This window comes from Rhinolophus ferrumequinum, chromosome 8, assembly GCF_004115265.2.
Source record: "Rhinolophus ferrumequinum isolate MPI-CBG mRhiFer1 chromosome 8, mRhiFer1_v1.p, whole genome shotgun sequence".
In the NCBI taxonomy this organism is placed as follows: Eukaryota; Metazoa; Chordata; class Mammalia; order Chiroptera; family Rhinolophidae; genus Rhinolophus; species Rhinolophus ferrumequinum.
In genome coordinates this window covers 73,776,203-73,791,237 of record NC_046291.1, presented here as the reverse complement: position 1 = coordinate 73,791,237, position 15,035 = coordinate 73,776,203, and positions in this window count along the sequence as shown.

Genomic DNA, 15,035 nt, shown 5'->3' with positions numbered 1-15,035 from the left:
TATGTTCTTTTGTTCATTCTGAAGACAGTGCTTAGCAGATTATCTGGCACATAGTTGGCATTGAATAAGTACTTTTTAATGAACTGACTGACCAATGAGGAAGGAAAGGAGAAATTTAACTGCTCATGTATGGAACCAATCGTTCAAATTTATTTCAAATACTTTTTTCAGTGTTTACAGAGGTTAAGAAGATTGTCTTAGCCACCAATGAGAATTCATTTAAAGTGAATGCTTTTACTTTCTAAACAAGGGAGTTAAAATTTATTACTATAGGTTCTGAGCCCTAAAAATGTGACCAAAAAGAAAACAAAAGAAGGAGCTAACAGGGCCTTAAGGAAATACTACCTTAAGTTGATCAACACATGTATGTATGTATGGATGGATGGATGGATGTGTGTACATATTTATTTAGTTAATTAGTTAATTCAGCAAATTCTCTCCACTACCCCTATGTCAGATTTTTCCCGAATACTCTGTAAGTTCTCAACCGAACACTCTACAAGTACTCCGCCAATGTGTACGTTTAATTAACCTACTCATTGTGTTTTTGAATTACCATTCAAATATATCCAATATCTGTACTCAAAAGTCAAAAGTAATGTATATTTAAAGATCTACTGTTAATGCTATGCATTTTCAAAAATTGCAAAACATTTTCAAAAATATGAATTAAAGTCATTAAACAGATTTTATCATTCATTGATAAAACAGATTCAGATCTATCATTGCTATTTCAGGTTAGTAACCCAATTTAGTTCTTAGTGTATAAATTCAGCCAAATAAAATTTAGGAAGACAAAGATAAGAGATACAGAAACCAAATTCGTAATGTGGTTGGAGTTGGGAGACAGACACAAGAAAACCAACAATTAGAATACACTATGTGTGGTAACTTAAAAGAGAGAGATGTGGTTCTCTTGGAACCAAGAAGAAGGTCATTTCAAACAGAATTAAGGTCAGTAACAGTTTTTTGTCCAATGTGAAGGCTGAACTGACCAGATGGATTCTTTTTGTTTTTCTAATTGAGGTGAAATTCATATGACATAAAATTAACCATTTAAAGTGTACAGCTCAGTGGCATTTCGTACATTCACTATGGAGTGCAACAGTCAGAGCTACCTAGTTCCTAAATAATTTCACCACCCTCAAAGGAAACCTGGTACCCATTAAGCAAATGCTCCTCATCCGTTCCACACCCCCAGCTTCTGATAACCACGGATCTGCTGTTTATGCATTTACCTATTCTGGATATTTTACTTAAATGGAATATATAACATGTGGCATTTTGTATTAGGTGTCTTTTCACGTTTTTGAGGTGCATTCATATGGTAGTATGCATCAGCACCATGTTCCTTTTTATACTTGAGTAATATACCATTGTATAGGTATACCACATTTTGTTTATCCATTCATCCATTAATGAACATTTATGTGGGTTGTTTCCATGTTTGGGCTATTGTGAAAAGCACTGTCATGAACTTTCATGAACCAGTATTTGTTTGAATACTTGTTATCAATTTTTTTGGAGTATTTATCTAGAATTACCTGTGGTAATTCTATCTTCTAGATGCCTTTTTTGATGTAGGCATTATGAGGTATAGAAAATACAGAAAGGGCATGAATGAGTATGACAAGGCATGACAAAGTGACATTCTTGGGGGTAGGCATTATCTGATACAGTAGCATCAAAAGACAAGTGTAAGGGAGAGATGGAGAAGAATACTAGAGAATTATACAGAAATTTGATCATGAAGGGTATTATGGACTAAACAGTATGGACTTGACCCTATGGGAGAGCTTTCATGATGAGAATTCCAATTTTCAGCTTTGGATCCACTTAGACCATGAGTCAACTCCTGTAAAAGCAGGTAGCATATGTCAGCACACCAGTGTCTAGATTTACGTAGGTGTCAAAGCCAAAATGTCAAAAAAAAATTTAATGATGACCTGTAGTGGAGATAAAATGGCAACCAGTACAGGGAGATACATGATGAGTTTTGTAGATTAGCAAAATTACTCTGGCAAAAATACTACTAATGCATTTTAGGGCAGTGATGGGCATGAGGTTGCATCTGAAGACTAAAAGAGATTAAGTTGGTCAGACAAAATGTGCTGAGAGCTTCAACCAAAGGCAGTGCTAACTGGGAATTAATCATAAGAAACCATATTGTAGAGATTTTAAAGGATAGAATCCATAGTAGTCGTTTTCTGGTGGGATTTGGTGTTTGGGTATGCAATGGGTTATCAGAGATAATCTCTTGATTTAGATACAGCAAATGCTATAGGACAACTTATGAATACTTTTAGTAAGCCTCAATTGTGTGAGCTAACATAAAGATTTTAGTGGGGGGAGGGGGCTTTTGTTTACATTACCTCAGGAAAAGCAAGCAAATCAACAGCTTTTTTTTTTTTTTTTTTTTTTTTTTAACCTGGTAGATAACTCGGAAAACCTTTTCCCAAAGTGCTAGAGACACTTTGGAGAATGCCTACTTTATTTCCACTTGAAAAGCTACAATTGTCCCCAATGGGAACACATTTATATGTTCCCAGCATATAAATGTGATGCTAAAGACCACCATCATGGTTCTTTGGTATCATTCTGGGCTCATCAAAAAAAACTTAAGGTTTTAAGTTTATTGTTTACATGAACAGAGGAAGGTGAAGCATACATTAGAGTCCAGAGAAACATTAAAGAGATTAAAAAAAACTGCAGTGTCTTTAAAATTAAGTGAGTCCATGGTTTAAGCTGGGTTTCTCAACTTTGACGCTATTAACATTTTGGAACAGATAATTATTTGTTGGGAGGGACTTAGGTGCTGTGCATCGTAGGATCTTTAGAAGTTCCACTGGCCTCTACCCACCAGAAGCCACCCTCAAGCTGTGACATTCAAAAATGTCTTAGATACTGCCAAATGTCCCATGGGGTGGAAAGTCATCTTGGGTTGAGAATCTCTCATCAATCCCAAGTGATTAAAATGTGAAGTGTTCATTTAATCAAAACTTTCTCCTTTTGATACACAGTATTAATAAATTTGCAAGATTTGTTCTGCTAATTGTCCCTGTGAATGAATGCATCCTATTCATGACTTGATATCGTAACCATATTGAGTATAAATTGTGACAATGTTTAGTATCAAGATACATGCTATAGTCATTCAAAAAAAATTATTCAACAAGTTATTGATGGCCATCTGCTTACATTGCATTGTACTAAACTCTTTGGAGGACAAAAAAATAAGTTCAACTCTTTTAAACAGCAAATAATGTCTTTTTTAAAATTAAAGTTTATTGGGGTGAGAATTGTTAGTAAAGTTACATAGGTTTCAGTTAATAATGTCTTTGAATTAGGCAGTAATGGCTTCAAAATATCTGTATAGGAGTTATTCAGATGGAGATTTGCTGGTAGGTGGGAATCAGATTTACTGTAGTTACTGGCATAGTGAGCACAACTTGTTAGTTTCATTCTTGATTAGACTGCACATTTATTTATAGACGTTTGTGTGGAAAAGCTGATGGCATCCTTAGGGGAAAGAGTTAAAATCTGCCCCAATTCATGATCACTTCTGTGTGACTCTATTGGAGTGGACATATTGCAGATTAAACACAAAAGTATAATTTTAAGGAATATCAAAATGAGAACAAAAAACAAAGTCAGGTTTCATTAGAGAATATCCCTTAGAAATGTTGAGTCTACAAAAATGTTATGATTATTGATTAGAGAAAAGTTGGTGGCAGAAAATCCTAGTAAGTGACAGTATATGATTAAAAATAATAGGGATTATCTGTACTATAATTTGAGATTAGCTTACCTAGGCTGATAGAATTTTTTTGGCATGGTAACGTTTGACCGAACAGCTTGAATTCTGAACTACGGAGTTTATGTTTGAATTCCCGCATAAAACATGTTTACATTCACATGAGAGCCTACCTCTTTGTGTTTTTGACTGTCATTCATTCTTTCAAAATAATGTAGCCAACTCAAGGTAAAGAGTGAATTATAGTCATCTTTTAGCTGGTATCTGTCAGATCCTATGCTAGATCCTTTGGATCAAAGAAAAATTCATATGATTCATAAGATGGAAAATCTCCCAATCTGGGGAAGAGATAGAAGGATAAACTAATAGTCACAGGTTTGTGTAAGAACTATGAATATTGGAGTGTTTAGATTACATATAAGGAGAAAAACACCAAGTCTTAGAAAAGTTTTGTGAAAAATTAAGATTTTAGTGAAATGAAATAAAGGGGCTGGTAGAAGGTGAATATGGAAAAGCTAAAGAGCCAGATCATGATGGACATCAATTGCCGAGGGAAATATCAAGGCTTTACCTTGTAGGCAATTGAGCACTATTGAAGCATGATTCTGTGATATTTGTGTTTTAAATATTTGCTCTTATATGGAGAGTAAATTAGAAATGGGGGAAGATCAGATGCAGGTTGACTATTATCTATTGTAAAACCTTAAAAAAGAAATGAAGAGGACACAAAGAAAAGCAGTGACATTTGGTATGGAGACATGGTCATGAATGGGTTTGATGAATAATGTGATAATTTAGAAAGGATTTTGTAAAAGATGCATGTGTTATGTGTTACTGGAAAGGTATGTTAAATAGGACTGTGGTGAGTGGAGACTTTCCATGTGGTCACAAAACCTATTTCCTCCCTTCTAGGGCATAGCTCTAGACTATATTTTGCATTTTCCCTTCCAGTTTGTGCTGGCCATGTGACTGAGTTCTAGCCAATGGAATGTGAGGAGTAACGCAAGTCCCTTCCAGACTAGGCCCATGTGATCCTCCACGTTGTTTTCTTCCCACAGAACAGACAGTCTATCATGGTGATATTGGAAACCTATTGAAGATACACAAGAATATAGCATGTACAGTGACTATGTCCCTGAAGTATCATGTGGATAAGAACTGCCCCAAACCGAGTACTTAGTATTTTCTTTATATCAGCAAAATATTAATGTTAAGATTTGTTTATTTGGGCAGCTAACAATATCTTAACTAATATAAGGCCTTATCTGAAGAAAATCAGCCATGACATTAGAGTTCTTTTCCTTTTATACTTATAATATTTCTATAGTTATAGGTACCTGTACCTACATTTGTATTACAGTTAACCCAGTTTTTGTTAAAAAGCATCCAATATTGACGTGCTTTGGCCATCATTTAGAAATCGTGGCAATTTTTTTTATCCACTTCACGGGTGTGCAGTACAAGAAGGCTAGGCCTATGTGACAGTAGAGCAATGCTCCAAATCTTTGTTTGGATAAAGTCATTTACTTATTTGAATTTATGGCAGGATTTATACTGCTATATACAAATAGATATCAATAGTTAAAGAGATTTTATAGCTTTTTGACATTCAATATATTATGCAGGTTTAAAAGGCTCTGGGAAATGGATGAACTATCTAAGCTGAATAACTTTTCACTTGTAAAAATGTTTCTTAAAGTACAGAGCCCTCAGATTTAATACTTAGTCTTGTTTGTTTAAGCACGTGGTCAAATGTAGACAGGTTTTTCATTTGACAGAACAATCCTGATGGAACAATGCAGCCTCCACAGGGCTAAAGACAAAATGAAAATTGACAGACACATCTTATTAGGGGAGATAATTTAAGGATTGCTTAATTTTAATGCTTTTCTTAAGCAATACTATTTTGTTTTTCTTTTGACATGATCCCTCTTCCTTATCCATGGTGAATTTAATTTTTACATGAGCAGGGTATATTTTTATCCCTGAAATTAAGACTCTTTGAGCCAGCCCAAGCACATGAGATACTGCTGAAGCTCTCTTGTATTACTTTACGTATACAATAGCTTGTTTTATCCTGCGTTAGGGTATTACAAGAGTAATTTCAATTTACCAGTCAGTAGTTTAGATACAAGCCTAAAATCCTATGAGCAACACGGATTCCAGTGCAGGCATTAGCCATTTGATAAAGTCATTGAAAACACAGAGGATACACATCTTTGATTGATAGAAATAATGGAAAATTTCCTAAATAATGTTTGGTCCTGGGCTGCTTCCAAAATAGTAATTCACAAAATATGACTTTTTTTTTCCTTGGAAAGGTTATAAAAATTTGTTTGTTGGAGGTAGGTAAGGAAATGTAATTAAAGGCTAAATTCAGACTCACATTTCATTTTAACCAAAAGAATATGTGTGATTTGGACACCAGTCACCTAGGCACTTCCTATTCTAAGGCAGTGAATGTTGTCAGTAAATCAAATTATCCAATAGAAAAACTACATCTGGCAGAGCTAAGTATGCCAGGTAACCTTAAATAGAAGCTCGGGGTTAGTTAATAGTGTTGCAACATTGCGCTTTGCTGGTAAGAGTTATCTAAAGTTCCTCTTTGTAGCACTGCTATTAAAAGAATAAAATAGGAAGAGGTGAAATGAAAACATTAAACTTGCGGATGTATGTGTGTGTTTTAATGTCCCTTTTGCATTTGAAAATGCTAACAACAGCACGTTTAAAGTAAAGCAACTCTGAGGTTTCATTTATATATTAAAACATTTTTTTTTTTGCTTTTGCATATGGTATTTATAAAACGAAGCTTTAGATCATAGATGCTTTAAGGAAGGCCTGTTACACATCATTTACATTTGGAAAATGAAGGCACTTTGAATTTCAGTTGATTTCAGGTACCAATCTAAAAATGCCCAATGACATTATTTTGTTGTTGTCATTAACAAACTGAAGGGAAGCTTACATTTATAATCTTGTCAAGGTAGTGTGTGGAGGTCTGTTTATAATAAAAATTTTAAAAGGTATGTTACACTTTTAGAAGTCTGATTCAATCTCACATATGTGGAGTTTACACACACACACACACACACACACACACACACACACAAACACACACACACACAGTCACACACACCACTCCGAAGTCTGGTCGATTTGGAGCTGATAACACCATTTTATTTTTCTCTCTTATAGGAAGTGATATCACATGTAGATGCGATCCAGAATTGGTCCATCATCTCCATTAAGGCTGGGTGTCTACTGGTTGTCTCTGAAGTTTATTTTACTGAAAACATTAAATGAAAATCATACGCTTTCCTACATACGATGTTTGGGACAAATTTGTTCACATGTACTACAGCCAAATCATCTCATTGGTTCTGTAATAATCATGATGGTTGAGAAGGAGGCCTCATACATCTTTTCAAAAAAAAAGGAACAAAAACTTTCTAGGTGAAGCTTTGCAGATCTAATAATTCAGAATTTAAAATTTCCTGAGCTGTCCAGTGTCAGTGAGAACAAACCAACCCTTTCTTCCAATAAGTGAGGTTAATGTTGTCCCCAGGATGAGTTGGCATTGGGTATTTGAGGTCTTTAACCCTTATATGAAACATTCTGAGATCAGATTTAATTTACTCAAATTTATTTGTTCCCTGAAACACAATAATTGTTTTCAGTTTTAACCAAAAACGGAACAAGGATGGAAATGGGGAAATTCAGATGGGACTAAGAATTTCATAAAGTTGCGAATCAGCTTCTGAATAGCCTGCATATGTTACCCTGACATATTAGTTTGTTCACCCTAAGACTGTCCATCCTGTAACTCAAAACCTTTTGTCAGGTCTGAGAAATGGTTTGTTTTGTTAACCTGATGTTGTTTTAAAGGGCAATACCCAGATGTTCTGGGTTTGTGATAAAGAGAGAATTAATTAGTCTGTCTATCCAACTGGAGCCTACTTATGAATCTGTACAGATGCCAATTGCAGGGTGAAGTGTGATGTTCTTGGTGCACAGAGGACTCACAAACATTTCAAGAAAACAAAAGGGTTTAATTAATGTTCCCTTTGCATACTTTTCTTTTTTATACTCTACCAACAAATAGACTCGAGCATGAAGCATGTTCTGGGATCACTTTAAACTGAAATCTGTTATTTCTTCTTCTTCTTCATTTATAAAACCTTAAAGCAATTGCCACTGTTGATGCAAGTTGGGTTTTTCTATGTTTTGTTACTTTAACCTTAAGCTTCACTGTAAGCTGTGTAAACTAAAATTATAGATCTCTCTTCATTTTCCAAGTTGTTTCCCTCTAAGAAATCCTGTCTGTCTTTTTCCTAAGTAAGAAGACTAAAAATGTGTTTGAATAGAAACTGTAACAATAATGTCCTTGGCTGAAGTTTTGGCTGAGCATATCCCACGTGAACCAAGAGAAAAACTCTACCTGAGGTAAGCGGAAGGTCACCAGAACCTTCTGAAAGTATTTTCAATAAAGTTTTCGTTCTTTGCTCCAGGTGGCTTCATGCCTCAGTAGTGAAGGAAGTTTGCCGGTTCGTCCGTACGCATTCAAGCCGTAATGCGGGACTTCTTCCTTCCGTCAGTTATTCCTCGTGCTTTTTTTAGCTTTTCTTCTTTCTTCTTTCTTTTAGTTCGTTCTTTCTTTTTCTTTCTTTCTTCTTTCTGTCTTTTTCCTTCCTTCCTTCTTCCTTCCTTTCCTTCCTTCCTTCCTTCCTTCCTTCCTCTTTTCTCCCTCCTTCCCTCCCTCCCTCCTTTCCTTCCTTCCTTAGCATTGAATATAGGAAATCATGGTACAAACAAGTTCTATGGTACAGGTTGGTGCAAAAGTAACTGCGGTTTAAAATGTTCAAAATAATTGCAAAAACCGCAATGACTTTTGCACCAACCTAATATATTCATTGTCTCTAGACATGTGAAATATTGACATTCTCTAGCTCAGGGTAGTCTGATCCCTGATGTCTGCCTAAAACCATGAAATGAGCTTGTTGAGTTAGGTTCTCCTTTAACTACTGAAAGAAGTTTGTATGTAAATCCTACTTATAATAATAGAGCTCTGTGTGTAACTGTACTTGAAGATGACACTCTGCCCCATGGAATAGATGTATTGGTTTAGAAATTACAATGTGTAATACGTTTCCTATCCTGTAGATCATAATAATTGTATAGTGCAATTAACTAATCCCAATTACTGAGTGTATTCAGTTGCTGTCTTCTATTCATATCCAACCATCTACTTTAGGAAATTATGAATATCTGTATATTTAAGTATTAGAAGTCCAGGCTTCTCTAGGCATATCACTTTCCCTAAAACACTCATGAATGTGTTCAGCAAAAATTACTACAGAAATGCTACATATTTGACACAGAGTATTTAGAAAGATGAGGCTTAAAATTATCATTTGCCAAAGAGAGGGAAATCAAGAGTTTCAGTGCATTTCCTGATTTTTTAAGGAGTTGTTTAAAATCATTTTCTTTTCTGAAGTAGAACAGATTTTTATTATTTGTTAATGAGTACTCTTATTCTATTTTTTTTTTTTTGTGGTTTCTAGAATCTATTTTAGTTCATTTATTTTCATTTCATGGGACCTGATGGTGCTAATAGACTAACTGTAAGGAATAAGAAGGATGCAGGAGGAGGTTCAGTGTTCATATTTTATGGGGGTATTTTTCTGTAAGGTTTAACTTTATACTGCATGATCATAATAGTTTGAGTATACTATTGTGGAAATAAATGTTCAGAAAAATATTTTTGTTTCCTATTACGAGTTTAAATTTAATTAAAAATTGCACAAGTATTTGACCCTTTGTATCATAATATGGCATAATTCTAATATCACCTAAGTGTGTATGGAAATAATGTTTGACATTCCAATTTAAATGAAACAACTAAACCAAATCATAACTTTTAAGCTAAACCGGCAGAGAAATGAGATCTGACATCCTGCTTTGGATGATATAACTAATCTAATTTGCAGCTTTAATCCCTGCAATTTAACTCTCTTTTTTTTTAAATTTATATCCCTACTTGCAAAAATAATTCGAGGCATATTGCATATGACTGTCCTTCTTTTATAATTTCACAATTTTCTTCATCTATATTTTAATTTTTTTCCTTCGAATGAGGAAACAGAGTGATTATTTTAAAAGTTGATACTGCCATCATTTCCAATTTAATTTCCTCTATCCCAAAGCTTGAGACATCTAAAGGAGTATCTGAAAATGTAGGATGAAAGCCTAAATTCTAATCGTTAAAACATCTTTATGAAAAGAGAAAGAAAGGTAGAGAATATAAAAGAGAAAAATGATGCCATTCACACATGTTAACTGCCAGTTCAGTGTCCACGGGGTGTTGTTGATCTGTTATCTTCCTTATACAGCATCAATCATTTACATATATTCAGTGAGCTCCTCATCTCTCACCATCCATCCTATTCTGGATGATACTTCAGCAGCACTGGTCTTTTATTTCCTCAAACTTGTTAAACTCTTTCTCACCTCAGGATCTTTGCCTGGAACATTTCCTCTGGCTAGTCCTTTTTATCTTTATTAAAGTCAAGTATTACCTCTTCTGAGACATTTTCTGACAACCCAGTGTAAACTTGTTACTGGCTCTGACATCATCCTGTTCAATTGCCTTCAGGGCACTGATCACAGTATATAACTGATCTTTATTTGTTCACCTGCTGGTTTAATGTCATTTCTTTTCACTAGCCTGTAAGCCTTATGAGGACAGTCTATTTTATCTGCCACTCTGCACCCAGAGGCTAGCACAGTCTTTGGTTCATAGTAGATAATTAATAAATGTCTTTTAATTAAAAGATATTTGAGGTCTGTGGCATAACCAAAAAGGAAAATTTTGCCTCAAGAACCCAGATCTGAGTGAGACAAAACCTAGACATGTGAAAATTGAAAATAATATTACAGGATAATATATCAGTGACTGTCCCTGTCAAAATTTGTCTGAATGAGAAATCACAGCAATCTGTAATGGTCAAGAATGTCTTAAAGAGTTGACAAGACTTGAACTTTGATAAAAACCAAGATTGAAAGCAGACAGTTCCATAAAGACTAAGCCAATCTCATAATGGGGAAGGTGGACATCATTTATTGAGTTTTTCAACAAATACTTTTGAATACTTACCGTGTTTTAGAAGCTGGAGTTACAGCAGCAAACTAAACAGACAAGTGCTTGCCCTCAGGGAGAAACACTATTTATTGGCCAAACTTTAAAAAATCACTTACTCTTTCTAAGTTTCAGTTAACTGACTTGTAATACTGGAGGTAAATTGTCTTTTGTAGCAAACACTGTGTGTCTACCCAGATCTTCCTTATTTTCTTTTACCAAATCCATGAGATCTGCTCCCCAGGTTGTACATACTTTGCTGCTAAGGTCTCCCATTGTTTTTCAAGTTTCATGGATTATTGTATTTGTCCTTGTTGCCTAACTAGAACACTATATATCTATATCTATATATCTATCTCTATACCTATATCTATATCTCTATATCTCTATAGATCTCTATAGAGATAGAGACAGAGATACAGATAGAGATACAGATACAGATACAGATATAGATATAGATATATAATATATATATATACTCTTCAGTTGCTCTCCAGATCCATGACAATCATGACTGGTAAAGGAAGTCCAGATTAATTTGTGATGTTGTACTTGGACAAAAGAGAAGTTCCAGTTTATATATCTCCACACATGTCAGCAGAAAACAAGGAGCTTACTATGAGGCTTTTCTAATGATGTAAATTGAAGTGTGAGTTCTGGATGAGATTGAGAACAGTTTACCTGGAGAGTGAAGAATGGATGTTGGTAATGTTATTAAAGAAGAATCAGCATGCTTTGTTAGCTACCTGAATGAGGATCGCTGGGGAATGTAGGGGAGGGAGGGGGTTCAAGACAAAGGAGCCACGTTAATATGGGGATTTAACAACTTGGGTCAGGAAAAATACTATCACTGACAGAAATAGGTAGGTAAATATATTAAGCATGGAAGTCGGTTTGATGATATAGTTAGTGTAAGCAAGTCTGGTCAGATAAACTTGAGAAGTGTGCTGACAGCTGGAGATAATGTTTAGAGTCAAGAATAGGATATAAATATTGTGTATAATGAGCGGGGTAGGATGCTAAAATGATTAGGCCAGAGACCCAGTAACATGCACATCCAAGCTTAGTTCAGTCCTCTTTCCTGTAGGTCTCCAAGATATATATGGGGATAATTAGAAAAGAAGGTAAAATGAGATTTTCTTGGTAACAGGAACCTGCAACCCACACCTAATGCAGCAGGTAAGCTAGAATCAATAATAGACACCTTTACTTAAGCTTGCCTTTGCCTAACCTTTCCTTTACCTAGGCTAACCCTTCTTAGCCTTTTTCTTTTCTTTCTTTCTTTCTTTTTTTTTTTTTCTAGATCCCCTACACTCACCAAATATATACATTTATTAGCTAATGGAACTAATTAGACCCAGGGAGTCTAATTAGTTCATTTCTTAGGATTCCAAATTGGAATTTCTTATCTTACTATAATATCAAGGAAAACGGTTGTAGTGCTACAGGAGAAGGAGTCAGAGACAAAGACTATGAAAGAGTGTTTAGCTACAATACCAAAGGCATAGCTGATCTGAGCATCCAAGATAAGGGTGGGGCAAAGGGTGCTATTAACTGTCACCCTAAGATCTTACCATTTTAAGTGCATTGAGGAGAAAAGTGATAACATATTTTTACTGTTCTGACATTTTGAAAGTGCCACCCATAGAAAAAAAAAGGTATACTAATCCTTGTCTTTCGATTTTAGCCTCATCCCCCTTCATTGGGGAATAGAAAGAAAAGGAGAGAAAGGAGGGGCATTGAGTTCCCCTAAAGACAACTTATATAGAGAAGAATATAGACAATGTACACAACTTAGTCTTTATTTGTTCTTCAAATTGGGGAGTGTGAAATAAGAGAGAAGTCAAGCAAGGAACCACCAATGATTAGGCAAAGACATAGTGTGCTTACCAGGAGGCAAGGAAGGGCAGCCCTTCAAGAGGTTTATGCCAACAGTGTCATATGATGCAAAGTTGAAGGAGAAAGAGGTCTAAGAAGTGACTTTTGGACTTTTGGATTTGACAGCTCAGAGGTGATGGTAACTTTTGACTGGCAGTTTTCCTGCAATAGCTTTTACTAAAAAGTATTAACTGCAAATATAGCTAGATGATACATATAGTGAAATTATGTAATGTCTATATAAATATAATTGTATAATTAATGTTGCTTAAAATGTGTAAAGCAAGTGTGGGTCTACTTGATCAAATATTTCTGAGACACTGATTAATAAACAGGTTGCTCCCTGAATTTCTTCTCAGAACTTTGACTATGCCTATATAGATTCTGGAGCTCACAGTGCAGCGCATAGGGTGGGTATAGAATTCTGTCTTTCCCTAACTTGCTTGCCACTGAATTCTTTATGATGAGTGTTTGTGAGGCCAGAATGTTAAGAAACACACTTTGGGAAATGCTTAATTAGCATATTTAATGCAGAAACTGGATTATGATGGAAAGTTGAAAATGAAAAGAGAGGTGATGTGGAGGTCATAGTATAAACCATTTATTTGTGAGAGACTGAATATACAAAAGAGACAATTGTCTACCTGCCCAGGTAAAACTAACCCCTTTATCTACAATAAACAATGTAGGAAGCCAGGCTGATATGTCAGGCTTGCAGTAAGCCTGCTTGCTATCTCTAGTGATAACCCAGGAAGCTAAACAATAACTTCAGCAGCAATAGGCCCAAAATGGCCAGGACTTGATTAATAATTGACAGCCTCCCTAATTTTTCTCCCCACTTCCAACTTAGAACCAACGAGAGGAAGTAACAACTCACCCCTCATCAATCACATAGGCTGCCCCACTTCCAGTTATCCCACTTACAGCTTCCTCATGCTAACCGTCCCCAATCAGGGCATACCTGAAGCCTTCCCTTTTTTCTACTAAAAAAGCCTTCTCACTCTTCTGCCTGCCTTTGAGTCTCTGTCAAAAAGTAAGTGACAGTGGGTGGCTCCCTCGCTCACAGTAAATAGCCTTAGCTTTTCTCATTTGATGGACATACATTTCTTTCCACAATTCTAAATACTGGATTTTATTGAATTTTATTGAAAGAGATAGATTTATTAGCATGTAAACCCCACAAAGAATATGTTTGGGTAAAGGGTTAAATTCAGGACTATTTGTTTGAAGGGAAAAATGCAGAAGTCAGTGGAAAGAAAAGATTGGAGGTGCTGTGGACGGACAGAGGGAAAGAGAAAAAAAAAATAGAAAAGAGAGAGACACAGAGAGTACTTGACACGGCTAAGTCCCAAAGGAAGTAGAAGTGATAAATGGAAATAGAACCCCAAAACACAAAGGGGATGGATAGACATCTTTTACTCCCTAACTCTCTTTCCTTGACCTCTAGACACAGACTGAAGCCCCCTGAAGCAAATACATCCAGCACAGTGAAGCAAAAAAGCTGAAAACAAAGGCCTGGTCTTTTAATTTTGTAGTTGCTTTGAATTGTTGACCAATTACTGGATCACAAAATAATTTTTGTTTCCTCAAGAATAAAAATAACAATAATGGCTTGGAATTCAGAAAAAAATGATTCACATGGAACAGATTCAGCCTCTCTATTAAAGTACTTTAAGGTCAGCGTGAATCAGCTGAACCTGTTCGTAATGTCATGCTAACTAGGACTCTCCACCCTGTTTCTCTTATTTTCTTCTCCTCCCTGGTTTCTTTTTGCCAAGAAACCTTCCAGCTCTCCACCTCTGCTGTTGATAAGTCTAAACCAGTCTCTCAGCAACCTTCCAGCAAAAGTATTCTCAAACTTTATTTGAGTTATCCTTGTTCTTTCCAAATATGGGACTTAATTTAAAAAGTAATTTTAAAAAGTAAATACTCTCATACTGTAAAGTAAGGTGAGTGTTTGGAACTACCATCTTATTTTGCCCAGCACTTGGAATGGATGGAAGCCACCTAGGAACTTCTTAGAGATTCAAGTCATCAGTCCCTGCCCCTGACTTCCAGTGTCAGAAATTATGCAGGTGAGGCTCAGGGATCCCCCGGGTGATGCTGACTGTTGAGAACCGTTTTGGGGCAGGAATTGGCAAACACAGCCCTTGTGCTGTTTACTGTTTATTTTGGTACAACCCCGGGAGCTAAGAATGGTTTTTACATTTTTTACAGGCTTTCAAAAATCAAAGGGAGGAGATTTCATGACACAGAAAAATTATGTGA